General features: G+C 37.6%; 1 long non-coding RNA gene across 1 annotated transcript in view; it reads left to right on the top strand.

Annotated features, from left to right (window-relative positions):
* LOC141578170 (uncharacterized) overlaps window positions 1-555 on the top strand; it is a 154,912-nt gene extending 154,357 nt beyond the window's left edge. The window contains exon 4 of the long non-coding RNA XR_012508203.1: window positions 366-555. This is a non-coding gene — a long non-coding RNA (uncharacterized LOC141578170). The remainder of the gene's footprint in view (window positions 1-365) is intronic.
* Window positions 556-16,202: the final 15,647 nt, after the last annotated feature.

The following is a 16,202-nucleotide window of genomic DNA, read 5'->3' as shown; positions in this document are numbered from 1 at the left end:
ATGATTACTTAAATGCAGCTACTTTTAAAAGAGAGTTAGAGGACTTTACAAAAGCATCAGGCTGTGCTTGCCATACAGGTGAGACTCATGCAAGTAAATAATTTAACTTAAAGGATTGTTAGAAACTTTTCTTATCTCCTTATCTGGGCAATAATTGCTATATCTCTAATCTGCTTTTTTAAGAGCAGTATCTTAAAAGTCAGGAACTATTTAATGGGAATGGAAAGGTAGGTGAGAGTGTCAAAAATAAATGATTATCTTTATCTAAACACCAAGAAGTATTACCTTTCCTATCCTTGTAGCATGAAGCTGACCACAACCTCCCTCTGAGACCTTGCAATAAATATGTTTTTAATATCCCACAGATTTGGAATTTTGGAGCAGTGTTCATCTCAGAAGATCATGTTCAAAAGAGCTTCAATTTGTCAGCCCTAATGATTTTGAAGAGGTGAGTTTCAACTCAGATATTCTGTACTACTGTAATCAGTGAGCTGGCCCTTTCACTGGGCACCGCCAAATCCTTTTGCAGAGAATGAGCTTTCTGTGACTCCCAAGTAGTGAAACAGTCTTTATTCTCTAGGTTATCCTTTTAAAGTAAGCTCCTGATAACTGTGGACTAAACATTCCTCTTACACAACCACATTCTTGCTTCTGCTTTCACGTATGCGAGTACTGCCTGTGTACTGCAGATTCTCAACAGCTTATGTCAGATTCCAGTAGGCAGTTGCCTAGGAGGTTTTGCAGACCTTTGTGATCAGACTTCTTTTTCACACTGGATGAAACTTTGCTGTTAATAGATGAAAGTGTCAGAAAATTCAGTGTATTTTATTCCTCACCCTGCCAGCCACCAAGCAGGGATATTCCACTGCTGGAGAGGAAGACCAGGTAGGAATGTGGGTGACTTAGCAGAAATCCATCCCTACTAGAGGAAAAAAAAAAATTAAAGCAAGTGTCTGGGTGATGGGTCCATGGTCCAAAGACACAGGCCATGCCATAGACATGTTAGGCAAGCCAATCCGAGTGTTATAACTGCATCTTCCAGTTGGCATTCAGATAGAACCATATATTTGCAAATTGTTTCCCAAATATTTTTCTTAGCTTTGCTTCACCACTGTTTTATCAGGACTGCGCCTTTCTATTTCACAGAAGGGGAAAGTAAGAGATTACCAGACTGGCATAAGATAGCTTATCTCCTCTGTCAATTCAGTGTTGACATCAGTTTTCTCCTCTTTCCTCACCTAGCTGACCCAAATGGACTTCACTTTTCTGTTATTGCCATTGTTGCTGGATCTTTGTAATAAATGTGAATCTGTTTCAACTAAAGGTGTAATTCCAGACCTTCTGGCAGGCCTGAGGCAGGAGAAATAACAAAGATACTAACGGTGAGGGAAACTACTAGAATTTCCATGGAATGAAAGTATCACTAACAAATAACATATCTTGCCTCAAGGAGTCAAGAGACTATTAGATTTCTTTTATTATTTTTATTCTTTACCATAATAATTCATCCTCAGTCATCTACCAGCAAAGAGTACATTTACTTTTACTCAAAATATCACATCCTCAATTTCGCAGAAATAACCTTTTCAGAGTAAAAGACACTATGGCATTGTTTTCCACAGGTGGTCATTCCAATATCTCTGTTTCCCACAAGATCTTCTAAACCTTGCCACTCATGTATCAAGAGGTGAAGTCTAACTATCCTCTTTCCTTGTAACCAACAAAATGCGGTAAAAGTCTGTGTGACTCTGAGCCTAGGTCAGAAAAGTAATGTTCTGTCTTCCCCTTTGTTTGACAGAACACTCATACTGAGTCCTGAGCCACTACGTAAGCAGTCAGGCTGCCATGAGGCCACCACACCACACTGTGAGGAAGCCCAAATGAGCCTACCAGGAGAGACCACGTGCAGAAGCCCTGACACTCTATGAAGACAACAGATAGATAGAGAGCTGGAGAGAGAGATGGGGGGAGCTATGCCCTGGCAGCCAGCAGCTGCTCAAGACTGCTGTTTTAGCACCAACAACTAACTGTCTGTAACCGTGTAAAAGATCCCCAGCTAGATCCACGTAGCTGAGCCCATCCCAAATTTGTGACCCACAGAAACTATGAGACTAGATTTGATTGTTTCTGTTTTAAGCCACTAGCTTCCTGGGGTGATTTGTTATGCAGCAATAATAACCAAAACAGACTCTGTCCTTCACAGCATAGAAAAGACAGCCTGTGAATTTATTTCTCTGAGACTTCTATAATCACTGGCAAGATGGGAATTGAAGGGATAATGAACTGACCACCATAATACTCGCTTCCTTTTGCTCCTTTAACTTGAATTAGTTTCATAGAAAAATTGGGAGATAATGTGGCGTAACCTACACACACATCTTACAGCACTGGATTTTGCCAGTTTATACTCATCTGGCAGCATCATCTTCAAGGTAAGCAATGCTCTTCTGGGTCAAGGTCTGATTTAAACTAGACCATGTACATTCCCTCCATCCTTAAAAATTCTGTAACTTTCCGGGTGCAAGAACAAAAATAGCATCACGTCATCTCTTCAGTAGTTAGTAATAAGCTTCGCGAAATGTTTTTCTTGTTGCCCCTGTTTTATTTATTTTGAAATGTATTTATTTTTATGTAAAGCTGAATGTACTGACACATGCTGTACCTTTGCTTTAGAAAAAGTGCATTTGCTTGACATGGCAGCTGCGTGCACACAGCTGACATGTTCCACTGGTGCAAAACGGATAATTTCTACATTTCACAGATCTTGCCTTCTCACTAATTTGGCAAAGTGGGTGTTTGGGACTGCTTCTTTTTATTTATTTTACTTATTTTTATTTCTTGGCACTTTACAAAGCTTGAGTGTAAGGAAAGAGAGGAAGAATACCAAGTTGATTTTGCAAAACCAAAAAACAAACATGGAAAGAATTCTGCAAAGAATCTGCTGTTAGATACTCTGCTGTGCTAGGGTGATTATGCTCTCATTAAATGTTATATGTTAGAGACATCCAGGTTATGGCAACTAAAATTACAGCCAGTAACTTTTACTTTTGCATTTTTCATGAAGACAATGAGAAATTGCTCTCACACATTAACAATCAGTCATGCCCTTAGTAAAAGACGGATGAAAGTGAGGGGTATCTCCTTGAATATCACATTTATTTTAAAAATCAAGTAGGCAACTCCAAGGTTAAGAAATGTAATGTTTTTTCTGAATCATAAAAATGAAAAACTGACTATGGCCCACTTCATTTTAACTAATTCACCCAAAGAGTTCAAGGAGTAGAAAGAAATTTTATTTTGTAGAAAATGGGAGTTCTAAACACTGCTCACCTGCTTTAGAATGTAACCGTGTTATTTTTTGGATACTTGGTCGCTTGTTATCTTGGGCTTTCTGTGGAGTTTTATGATGATTATTATTATTCACAGTTCTTAAATTAAAAATACCTTCGTGGTTCTTGAACTGTCCCCCATTTATGTTATTTGTATCCTTACAAAGCAGCTCAGTGATTTGTGTATACTTAATACTCTTTCCTAGGTAATGAATGCATAACTTTTATACCAAGCAGAGTCTTATTCATTTCCTCTTTTGAAAATACTATCAGTAAAAACTACTCACATTCAACCTGGTTACAGTTTTGGCAGAGATTGAAAATGTTATGACTCCAAGATACACCATTAGCTTAATATCTGATCTCATTAAGCTATGTTGCTTTCTAAGCATAATGTAAACAAAGTAGAATTATTAACAACTTCCCTGAGTCATACAGTATAATTTATTTTTATAGCAGCCAGTTGTTAAATGAGGATATGTCTTTACATAGCACTTGTATTTCATTGCATTCTGTGTCTTCACTGTTCATGAAAAAATAATTCTGCTTTCAAGGACATGAAAAAAATAAAGAAACAAACTCCAAAGTAAAATACCTTATTTTTAGTATCACATTTCCAATAGTATGAACAGGTTTTTAACAAGTCCACAGGGCTGTATTTTTTAAAAGTGCTCGCCATTAATTTATCATGTTTCTTATTTGGCATTAAATGGAAAAATAATTCAAAATTAGATTTCAACTATATAAAATATATCATGATTACATATATTTTATTGCAAATTTCTACTTAGGTGATTAACACTTCCAGAATATCAGTATTAGCTATTGAGCTTGAGGCTTGCGTTATTAATTTTTTTTTCTTTCTTTCCCTAACCAAGCAAAATGAAAACCAACTCTTTTCTGGATGTAACCAGTTTTAACTTGAGTTTTCCATAACGAGCTACTTCTGCATTTGTCTTTTTACATCATCCTACTTTTCATTAACAGAACTTAAACCAAAGGCAGTTCTGTGCTATGCCAAACAAAATGATGCTCATTATGAACACAAAATGTAGCCCTCCCTGTTAGGTTTTATTACTTTCACTTAGCGGCTAAAAGTAAACAAAACCTATTTTAAAAAGCAACCTTTAAGTGCTCTCCATTTGGACATCATGCTTTGTTGGTGACTTGGATAAAAAAAAAAAGACCTTTAAAAATATGTTAACATTATTTGACCATGTTTATAAATACTATAGATATAGATACAGATGTCTAAAATTTTCTGCAGACTGTAATTTCAGACTACACATAGACTGTCAGAAATTACTAAACTTAGCTTCCCTTGGATGGTTTCAGGCAGCCTGGACCTATTCAGGAGTAGGCACTCCAATAGCACATGAGAGCTAGCAAAATTCAGGGAAATGAGACTATGGAGCATTCAATAAAGGACACTTGGCTAGTTTTACATCATTCAATAAAAAAAAACAAATATTCACAAAACAAACAGTGCCCAGGAAGGACTAAAAAACATCGCCTTTGCCTCTTTTATGACATTACCAATAACATGCCTACCAGACAAAGACATTTTGGCAGTCGTTACATTGGGACTATTTAAATAGCCATTTTTTTCCAGCAGTTAGTGCATTTCTTGGAGCAATATAAGTTGCCACCCACCCAGCATAAACCCCACTAAATGCTTTCTTAGATTCCAAAATATGGAATAGTTAATACAGAAATTTTATGCAAAGTTCTTTCAGAAATTGGATCCCCCCACCTCTGCCAAAAAGAGGTTCCTTAAGTTGCTTCCTTCTGTCCATTTTAAAAGCTGAGTTTGGCATCAAAAACATTTAAGAAAATGACAGAAAAATGAGCGTCATCAGCAACTTCAAAGTAAGGCCATACAATTCACAATTTGTTACTAAAAGTCTTCCAGGTCTAAACCACACATGGAGGTATTTTTCCCCTCATTTCTCAAAGCAGAAAAAGCTGTATTGAAGATCACCCAAGTTTATTAATTTTGCAATTGATTATACTGATTGCATGAAGATTTCCATTGCAAAAACAGATTTTTAAGGACTAAAAATAAGACAATTATGCAGGTTACTCATTTAAACGAATAAGTAACTACAGGTTTTAAAGTAGCAGACACTTAAAGCACAGAGAGTCATTTGCCCCCTTCTTTCACCTGTCTGAAATTTCTATTCATCGTTTCAAAAAGGAGAGTGGAGGAGGGAGGCAACGCATGTTAAACGATAGCAATCAAAACCCTTCGATGCAGCAGTTCAAAAATCTAAAATGATGATCTGTGGGAGCTTTACAGATAATTAAAATACAACATTGTCTTGATAAAGTACCTCCACATAATTAAATAGAGCCTGATCCTCAGAAGGGGAAATCAAAAAATCCTCTCTAGGGGCTGAAAGGCCTTCAAATGATGGTGCTAAGGCTCAGCCAGAGCTTCCTCCCACCAGCACATTCCTACTTCAGTCCTTCCAGCGGTTCTCAACAGGGAAGGGGGACTGGACATTTTCAGTTGTCCCATTGAGGGTGCTCATGGCATTTAGTGCCAGAGGCCAGGGATGCCAAACAGGCCCACGAAATAAAAGATTGCCCCACCCCCAAAGCCCTGACTCCTTAACAAAAGAAGACCTTTTATATTTACTTTCATCTACCTAGGATGCACCAACAAATTTGGTGAAGGATGAGTGAAATCTCCCTTGGATGTTAATTTTAACTGAATAAACAGAACCTATTACCATTACAATGAAATGCAGAGTTTCTCAAACTGGCCTGATGTCTTCCTAGCACTTAAGTTCCATGAAGGCAGAATTTCTTGTCTGTTCTGTTTGCTGATGGAGCCCAGCACCTAGAATGTGACAGACATATATTACATTTAATGAAGACATGTTCAAAAAATGATTGAGTCAAAAAGGATGCAATGGAATGATTAATAAAAATACAAATGATTAGGCTCAGCCTACACCTACTGAATGAAAAACTCAAGGATCAAGCCAAATAGATCTGGGACAATGCCTTGCTCTACCACTTAATTAGGTGTGACCTTAAACAAGACACCCCATCTCTCTGAGTCTGATTCATTTATTAAATAAATGGTTTAGGATGCCTGCTCTATTTCAGCATTGTGCTACTGCTGAGGATATACTGATGAGCAAAACAATGCAGTCCTTGCCTTCATGGAGCTCATGGGTCCTTATCATTAAAATAGAAATAAATAATATCAGTGCCTATGGTTGATGTCCAAGTCAAATGAGATGAAAATGTAAGTTCAAAATTCAACAACAGAGCCTTTGTATGGAATTTGATTTTTTACTGACGTCCTATTTACATGGCAATAAAAGGAAAAATCACCCCTGCTCAGCACACGGCAAGGCTTTCTGAAAACAGTCTTTAACATGTCTCTTACCCAAGCACCATCCTGTGTCAGAAGCCACCCAACTCTACTGTCAGTCAAGAAATCAGACCAGTAGATACCTGTGTTACAAAACCTTTTGTCTTTTTTTCATTTGAAGTTTTTATTATTCAGGACTCCATATTTCAACTAAAGGGTGAAATTAGTACTTAATTATCATCATCAACATTAATCACAATGCTTCTTATTTGTAGAGTGCACTCACATGTATCTTATACAATCTTAACTCATTTAAGGTAGGCAGAGTTGATACTATACCATTTTATAGATGCTCGAAGAGCTGAGGCTCTTTCACCCACAGCATTACACTGGGAAGAAAGAACCTAGGTCATGCACAGGTCTTCTTTCTGTTAGACTTTTAAGGAAAGTCGCTCAGAGCAGAACAGGTTCTTCTAAAGCCTTCCCTCTCAGTAGTGTGACCCACGGACCAACGGGCACAGCATCACCTGGGAGTTTGTTAGAAATTCAGAATTTCAGGCCACATCTCATCCAATGGAATAAAAATTTGCCTTTTAGCCAGACCACCCAGGTGTTTTGTATGCATGTTAAAGTTTGAGACACATCTTTCTAGGAAAAATAACTGTTTTACATGGAGCACAGGTTGAATCATTTAATAACCTTTGGAATTCTTAAAAGTGCTGAACTAGTGACCAATACATTGTATAACACCATCTAATAAATGATTATTCTTCATGAGTAACCTGTGAGTGGATGAGTGAATGAATGAGTACTCTAAATACCACAATGAATTTTCTAGTGTGTTCATTTTTTCTTGCAAAAGTACAATAAAGCATCAGGATGAATGTTCCTTTTCCTGCTGTCAGTCATCTACTCACTCTTGAGTCCTCCAACGTAGTCTTTGGTTGGAGAGTTTGAAATACAAAATTTCACTTCCACAGTATGCATTTGAACACCTAATTATTTCTTTAAAACCCTGTGTGTAGGATCAACTACCTTCTCATAGCCACTAGCAAGGCTTGAGAACCAGAGGCTGAAGGAACACTGGGACATAAGAATCATTTATTTTGCAAAATTTTTGTACCTCTCCTCATGCAGTGCACAGATTAGCACCAGAGAAGACATGGAGAGTTTTAGCTCCCTCCTTAGTAGCACTATGTGGGAATCAAAGATGAAAAGGTATTGTCATTAAGAAACTGACATTCTGAAATTTGAATAGTTGTGCTATAAGTTACAATATGATAAATTCCACCAGAAAGGAAAAGATCAAGTACCCTGGACATTGAGAGGAAGGGGTCACTATATGTAGATTACGTAAGACTATATATAGAAAACCCTAAAAAGTCCACACAAAAACTACTAGAACTAATCGAAGAATTCAGCAAGGTAGCAGGTTACAAGATTAATGTACAAAAATCAGTTGCATTTCTTTACACTAACAATGAATCAACAGAAAAAGAAAGTAAAGAAACAATCCCCTTTAAAATAGCACCCAAAGTAATAAAATATCTAGGAATAAATCTAACCAAGGAGGTGAAAGACTTATACAAGGAAAACTATAAACCATTGACGAAGGAAATTAAAGAAGACTTTAAAAAAATAGAAAGATATCCCATGCTCCTGGATCAGAAGAATCAATATTATTAAAATGGTCATACTGCCCAAGGCAATCTACAGATTTAATGCAATCCGTATCAAATTGCCCAGGACATATTTCACAGAACTAGAAAAAATCATAATAAAATTTATATGGAACCACAAAAGACCTAGAATTGCCAAAGCATTACTGAAGAAAAAGAAAGAGGCTGGAGAGGAAGAGGAGGCTCCTGTGCTCTGTGGTCAGGAGTCAGGAGGGCAGGCAGTTTTCAACAGGAAATGTGTTCTTGAGCAGTATCCCTGCAAGCTGAGATGGAGTTCAGATAAGGTCCCGGGGACTGAAGGAACAGCAACTGGGTCTAATTGTCAGAGAGGAGGCTCAGTGACCACAGTATGTGTGTGTTTTGGGGACAGGGGATTCCAGGGAGCTTAGTTGGTAACAACTAAGGCTCAGTCTGGGAACAGTCTAGTAGTGCAAGTTGACTTTCACAAAGCTCCTTCCACCACTGCAGAGCTGCCATTCTCATCCCTGCCTCAATGAGGGCTGGTTTGGGAACTGTAACAGTTTGAGGACAGCCATGTGCTGAGTAGGGGAAACGATGGAGGAAGCAAAAGCAAGAGGAAGGAGCAGCGGAGTGGAGCTAATATGACATTCCTCGTCAAACGTGTACTTTCTAGAATGTAAATTCTCTAGAATTCCTGCCCTACAGAAAAAAAAAATCTTTAGAAAGCTACCTTTGGCAAAGTCCTGGTAGATCTTCATACACACAGAGGGTGTTCATTCAGTAAACATTACCAGGTGGGAATGGCTCACAGTGTCAAGCAGTTGGCCCTCCTTTGTGCCTTCTCTGCTCAGATTATTAAAATGTGTTGCAGCCAGATTAGAGGGACTTTCTTTTCATATCGTGTACCATCATTTAAACTTGGCTGCAGGATTCTCCGACTAGATACTTCTCACAGTCCCAGAAACTAGGATGGACATAGGAAAAATAAATAGGAAAATCTATACTAATTCCTGTAGGTTTTCCATGTATTTTATTTTTAGCATGTTCTCTAGGATTAAGGTTTCTGTTCTTTTTATTTTGTTTTTGTTTTTTCAATACAAGCAGACTACGTGACTTCTTGTTGCATATCGTTTTCACACACAGCAGAAAAATAATAGATTCTGGGTACTGTGTGTTTGTGTATATTATTTGGAGGTTTTGTGCTGGCTCACCTGTCACTATTTCTATCCAAACGACTATTTCATAACACTCAGGAGGGATCAAAAGGACAAACCTAATAATTTCCCTGCCCTCCCTTACCTTTCCACTCAATTCCATGCTGGGCAGCCTCTTTTAGATCGGAAAAACGTGTACATTTCGCTGAAGAAATCAGCACTAACAGGAGCATCTTTAAATTGGTTCTTCTCAGGTTTGATTTCTTGAAAGAGAAAATGGAAAAGTTAACACTAAAGACCTCAGGTGACTGAGATTTCTGAGAGTCACAGGAACAAATTCAATTATGGAATGCTGCCCCTCCCAACCAAGACCTATCCCCTGTCTGGCACTGGTTATTTTCCCCAGTCGCTTCATCTGAGCACTAATGTTTGGTTGATACCAGTGTCCACAGAAATGAGCAGTGAGATTTCACTGAAATTATGTTTAGCCTCCAGCTACTTGGATGAGAAGTTATTGTGTCCACCTGCAGTAAACATGGGAAAACAGCCCCAAAGTAGGCATTCTAAGTCAATGGCATTTACCCATCTCTCATTCAAATCAGGGGCATTCTCATGAGCCATATTCAGACAAAAAAAAAGATTCTGAATATTAAACTATACATTTAAAATCCAACTCAGATGACACGACACACCCTGCTGTGAAAGTGACATGCTCCCAGTGGAATCCTTAAAATCTCTCAACACTTGACATAATCCTAATTGCCATGAGTTCTGTGACCACTGTTTCTTCACAAAGTCAATGTTTGAGCCATTTTACTCTAAGTTTCAACAAAGACGTAAGAAATAAAGAATCACTATCACTCATATTAGTTTTCATTTGCATTTCGTATTGTCCACGGGTTGTATGAAGTAGGAAGCAGAGATAGTTTGTACCCTCATAGCCTCTGCCCCTGGTTTAGTTCTTTATACCAAGAAGAGGAAAACAACTAGACATTTCTGTGTTGATTTGGTTAACATTTTCTCTTTAGGTGACTCCAGACTTTCCTGATAATATTTATCTGTAATTTCTATAGGAAACTATAATCTGTATTCTTTATGAAAATATCCATCAGTTTCACAATTTTCCTGAAAGCTGGTAAATTCTGCTAAAATGATTGCACAGTTACCCACCTGTGTGTTAACTCCTGCCCAGACACTAAAGCTAAAACGTGACTATTTCAACTTTTAAAATAATGCCACAAAAAAGGCAATGCATAACTCATATAAAAAATAAGGACAATTAATGGCAATTAAAGTGATTGGCATTTATTCCTATAATTCTCTTAAATATATTACATAAAGACATTAGGTACATTAAGAAAACTGAGTAAGACAAGACACAATAAATCTCCTAGAAGAAAACATAGGCAAAACGTTATCTGACATACATCTCAGCAATGTTCTCCTAAGGCATTCTACCCAAGCAATAGAAATAAAAGCAAAAATAAACAAATGGGACCTAATTAAACTTACAGGCTTTTGCACAGCAAAGGAAACTATAAGCAAAACAAAACAACAACCTATGGAATGGGAGAAAATATTTGCAAAAGATGAGGCTGACAAGGGCTTGATTTCCAGAATATATAAACAGCTCATACAACTTAATAAGAAAAAAACAAATAACCCAATCCAAAAATGGGCAGAAGACCTAAATAAACCTAAATAAGCAATTCTCCAGTGAAGACATATGAATGGCCAATAGGCACATGAAAAAATGCTCAATATCACTAATTATCAGAGAAATGCAAATCAAAACTACAATGAGGTATCACCTCACACCAGTAAGAATGGCCATCATTCAAAAGTCCACAAATGATAAATGCTGGAGAGGGTGTGGAGAAAAGGGAACCCTCCTACACTGTTGGTGGGAATGCAGTTTGGTGCAGCCATTGTGGAAAACAGTATGGAGAGTCCTCAAAAGACTGAAAATAGACTTACCATACGATCCAGAAATCCCACTCTTGGGCATATATCCAGAGGGACCCCTACTTCAAAAAGACACCTGCGCCCCAATCTTCATAGCAGCACTATTTACAATAGCCAAGACATGGAAACCACCTAAATGTCCATCGACAGATGACTGGCTAAAGAAGCTGTGGTATATTTATACAATGGAATGCTACTCAGCTATTAAAAAGAATAAAATAATACCATTTGCAGCAACACGGATGTCCCTGGAGAATGTCATTCTAAGTGAAGTAAACCAGAAAGAGAAAGAAAATACCATATGGTATCATTCATATGTGGAATCTAAAAAAATAAATAAAAGACAAATGAACTTATTTACAAAACAGAAAAAGACTCACAGACATAGAAAACAAACATGGTTATTAGGGGGATGGGGGTGGGACAGGATAAATTGGGAGTTCGAGATCTGCAGTTACTGACTGATATATATAAAATAGATAAACAAGTTTATACTGTATAGCATAGGGAACTATATTCAGTATCTTGTAGTAGCTTACAGTGAAAAGGAATATGAAAACAAATATATGTGAATTCATGTATGACTGAAGCATTGTGCTGTACACCAGAAATTGACACAACATTGTAAACTGACTTTATTTCAATTGAAAAAAAAGAAAAAAAAAAGAAATTTGAGACCGTTTTTTTTTTTACTTTCAGAGAAATGGAAATTACTCTAATCCTAATATGAAGATGCTTTGGATTTTCTCATAAATGCGAAATTTCACTGACTCCTGGTTTATTTCTTGGCTGTTCTGTTGTACAAAAATACAATTTTTAAAAAAGTGCACGCAACCATAGCACTTATAGAAATCTGTACCCCAGATTCCCACTGACAGTAACATATCTTCAGTTCTCGAGTTACGCCCATCTGGATGGAGAGATGAACCAAAGTGTTAAACTGAATATTTAAGCCTTACCACACAGATAATTAACCTCGAGTAGTACAAGAACTTTCGTGTTTCTTTCCTTAATTTTGCCTCAGGTATTAACCACCCAAAAAGTAAAAGGCTTCATTTAAACATCTCTGGCAAACAACTTGGTTGACATTTCACATGACATTACAAGAACTTCACTAATATGACTTCCAAAAAATTAAAAGCTAGTTTGGATTGCTGTTGCTATTGGATGCTTGGGGCCAGTTGGAATAGACAGAACTCTGCAGCTAATTAGAAATGCAACAGGATGAGGAAGCAGTCTGGCATGGTTTCTCTTTAATGGTTAGGCTGGAGCTAGTTCTAAAGAGAGTCTATGTTGCAGTTTACTAAAGAGTTGGTGCCCCTGGTTTGATCCTCAACAAAGAGCATTCTAATTGTCATTGAAATTAGGCCAAGCTGGTGGAAACAAGTCTTTAAAATAACGCAAACATTATCCAAATCATAATCCTAATCTCAGTCCAGAATAAGCAAGACTAATTAATAGAAGAGGCTGTGGGAGAATTAATAATTGGTTGGCATTTTTAGTGGTCCCGGAATTAAGTATCTTCTAATAAAATTACCCTTAGCTGACAGATAATCTGAAAGGACTTTGCTCAGTAAGAAGATGGTAATTAGCTTCGTTGATTAAGCACATTAGCTCCCTCTTTAATTTTAAATAAAATGTATGGGAAGAACTAGCCAGTCAGCAGTGCAAAGAGCAAGGCAGAGATATACAGAGAGAACCCCGAGACACCATGAGAGGGAGACTGGAGGCAGTGGAAGCTAGTCCCTAAAGCTGCCTCATATTTAATAAGTTCTTAGTAGGTGCTGGGCTTTTTGGTTAAACACTTTACCTGCTTCATTTTATTTAACCCTTGCAGCCATATGAGAGTCAACTGCTACCCTATTTCTCATATGAAAGTACTGAGGGTTAGTGAAGTAAGGTTACCAGATTGCAAAGCTTGTGCTACTCCAGCTAAGAATACAACCATAAAGAGCCTCTGATCACAGCCCTAAGGACCATTTTCTCCTGATCCTGAGGAAGTAAAGCAGTGTTTTCTAGAGCCAGCAATCCTTCTCTGAATTAGTGCTGATTTTACCTGTTATGGAATTGAGAAGACTCCTTTTAAGTGCAGGGGAACAATTATTAGCTAATGGAACTCATATTTGGCTTTCAGGACATTGGGGTGGAAAAATGAATACAAATATTCTGTGGCATTTCTCCAACATCCTGAAAAGCACTGGTTATTTCCTCCCTCTTTCAGGATTACTATTGTCTGAGAGGTAAGATTACTAACAGTTAGAAGCAGTTCCCAGTATCAGGACAATTAGTACTAAGACAAAGGTTCAAGAAATCTATGAGCCCCTTTGCTTACTGGTCTTCTGATAACAAGACACTGGAACTCCTTCAAGAATTAAAAATGGGCAGGAGATAGTGTGTTTGTCGCTGCTCCTGACCTCCCCTTTATGATCATTGAATCCCTTATGTCATAGCGGGAAGTAAAGTCGTCATTGATGGTAAACTCTTCCCAGAAACTTCTTGTGCTTATGCTACACTTCCCGGACTCCTACTAAAGATTATGTGTTGTTAAAAAAAAAAAATCTCCTTCTCAATCTCAAATGTGTGTGTGTGTGTGTGTGTGTGTGTGTGTCTGTGTGTGTACATTCTCCACTTGGTATATATACATCAGAGTGGAGAATTTCACAAAACACCCCGGTTCATAGTTCAGCTCCCCAGTCGAGTTGTCAGTTCTCCCACCGGTGTGACAAGAGGAGTCTCTGCTTCTTTATCAATATGACAAGAGGAGAATTTGCTTGTATTGGTATCTTTACTTTGAAGTGAAGTGAAACCCCGCCGCTTTTATTTTGTTGGTAAAAATCCTTAAGAACCCTCCTATCTTTGACCCCATATGGAGTCCTATAATCTAGTCTCACTTGGGGCACCAGAACCTTTTAGGCCATCACTGCTGAAATTGGTACTGGAAAGGAAAATAATATCTCTTGGAAAAGTCAGAGAGACTAAGGAAATTGTGTGTGGAGAATATTAGAAAGAAAAAAGCTGAGAGGGATTTTTTGTGTTTCATTTTTACTCACACTTTTCAAGTTAACTCTTTGCTGTTTACAGTACTTCAGTTTGCTTTGCTTTGCTTTGTCTCACATATTTTTGTGAATCACCTTTAGAACTAAAGCATTATGAAGTATTAAGAAAATAATTGTTTTTTAAAACAGTTCCTTGGAGCTTTTTATTTCACGTATAAGACACACCATCCAAGAGGTTTTTGCATCAATGTCTAAGAAATATATAAAATGATATTGTTAGGCTTTAGAAAGAAAACATTACTGAGGCTAATAGCAGTTACTAATACAAAGTAGACAGGGAGGAAATGGTTCTATTTTTATTTATGTATAGTACAGATATCCCTTATTCCTTTTGTCTAAGTAAATTCCTTGTATACATTTTCTAATGTATACAACAGTTAAAATAGAGATAAATGATCAGAAACCAAGAGGACAGAGGATAAAAATAATTTTGCTAAGAAGAGTGCTACAACTAATTCCTAATTTGACTTCAAACTTTTAAGAGTCAGAACAAAGTAAGGGAAAGAAAATGAAGGTTACCTTATTATTATCAAGATTACCAAAAGAAACAAATGCTTTTCTGACAATAAATGCCAGTGGAAATTGGTCACTCAAATTATTATATAAGGGTTATTTGAAAAAACCTTTAAATAACTTCAATTGAAATTATATTACAGGAATAGAGCTTAAAGGATCAGAGGAAGAAAAGTTTTATGTTTCTCAAATATATATTTTGTAAATTTGCTTTTAATAGGTACACACATTCAAGGTTTTAACATCCCAACAAAGTTTTGATGTGGAAAAACTGACCTTTTGCTCTGAAAACCAATGGGCTTGTATTTGTACCCAAAGAGAGAGTCACTCCAACCCACAGAGGTGACCCTATCTGTGCATAGGGTCAAAAGTCTCTCTGGATTTAATTTTAACAGAAACCACTCTAGGTATTTCCAGCAGAAAGGGATTTAGTGCAGGAAACCAGATGATCACACAGTAACTGGAAGGACTAGAAAAGCATAGGTCAGGGGATTGCCACAGGTCTTTTGGTTTCAAGATCAGCTGTGAACCAGATTTTAGGAAATTACTACTACTACTGATACATCTGTTGCCATGAACACAGCTGCTTCCCACTCATGAAGCTGCTGACTAAACAGAGAAATGTAGAGTCCAGAGCTTGGATGTCAGCTGCCACTCCTACAAAGAGACAGCCTTCAACTTCCATATACTTTCCAAATCTCTTCCAAGTGCGTATCATAAGGCATCAAGAATCCTAGCTGCTGAGGAATTTGAGAAATGCAAATTTTATCTTTCAACCCTTTAGTGTAGGGGAGGGAGACAGAGAACAAGATTTAAATGGATGCCAAATGCCCAAAGACAGTATGTAGCACACTCCCACAAAGAGCTTTTATTCTGCCCATGTCCTTGGACAGGTCTTCTACAGAGATCTTCAAGTTCTGTGCCACAGAACATGGAAGATGTTATTTAGTCCAAAAAATGTTAAGTGCTGTTTGCTACCCTTCTTTAGTTCCTGAATCAGTCCTGACTGCAGTGGAAAGCACTTGTGCTACTCCAGCCCTCCTCATCTTCTCAATTGGGAATGAGAAAGATGGACCACAGTGGATAAGAATGGATCAGGGTAGGTCAGAATGTATCAGTGTTGACCCTTGGGAGTCTATGTGGCTCCTGAACTGACCTTGTATCTCCTTAGCCCAGGATGCTGGGTCCCTGAACAGACCCAGCCTTTATTGCCAATA

Source organism: Camelus bactrianus, chromosome 7 (assembly GCF_048773025.1).
Source record: "Camelus bactrianus isolate YW-2024 breed Bactrian camel chromosome 7, ASM4877302v1, whole genome shotgun sequence".
Classification (NCBI taxonomy): domain Eukaryota; kingdom Metazoa; phylum Chordata; class Mammalia; order Artiodactyla; family Camelidae; genus Camelus; species Camelus bactrianus.
This window is presented reverse-complemented; position numbering and strand designations above follow the sequence as displayed.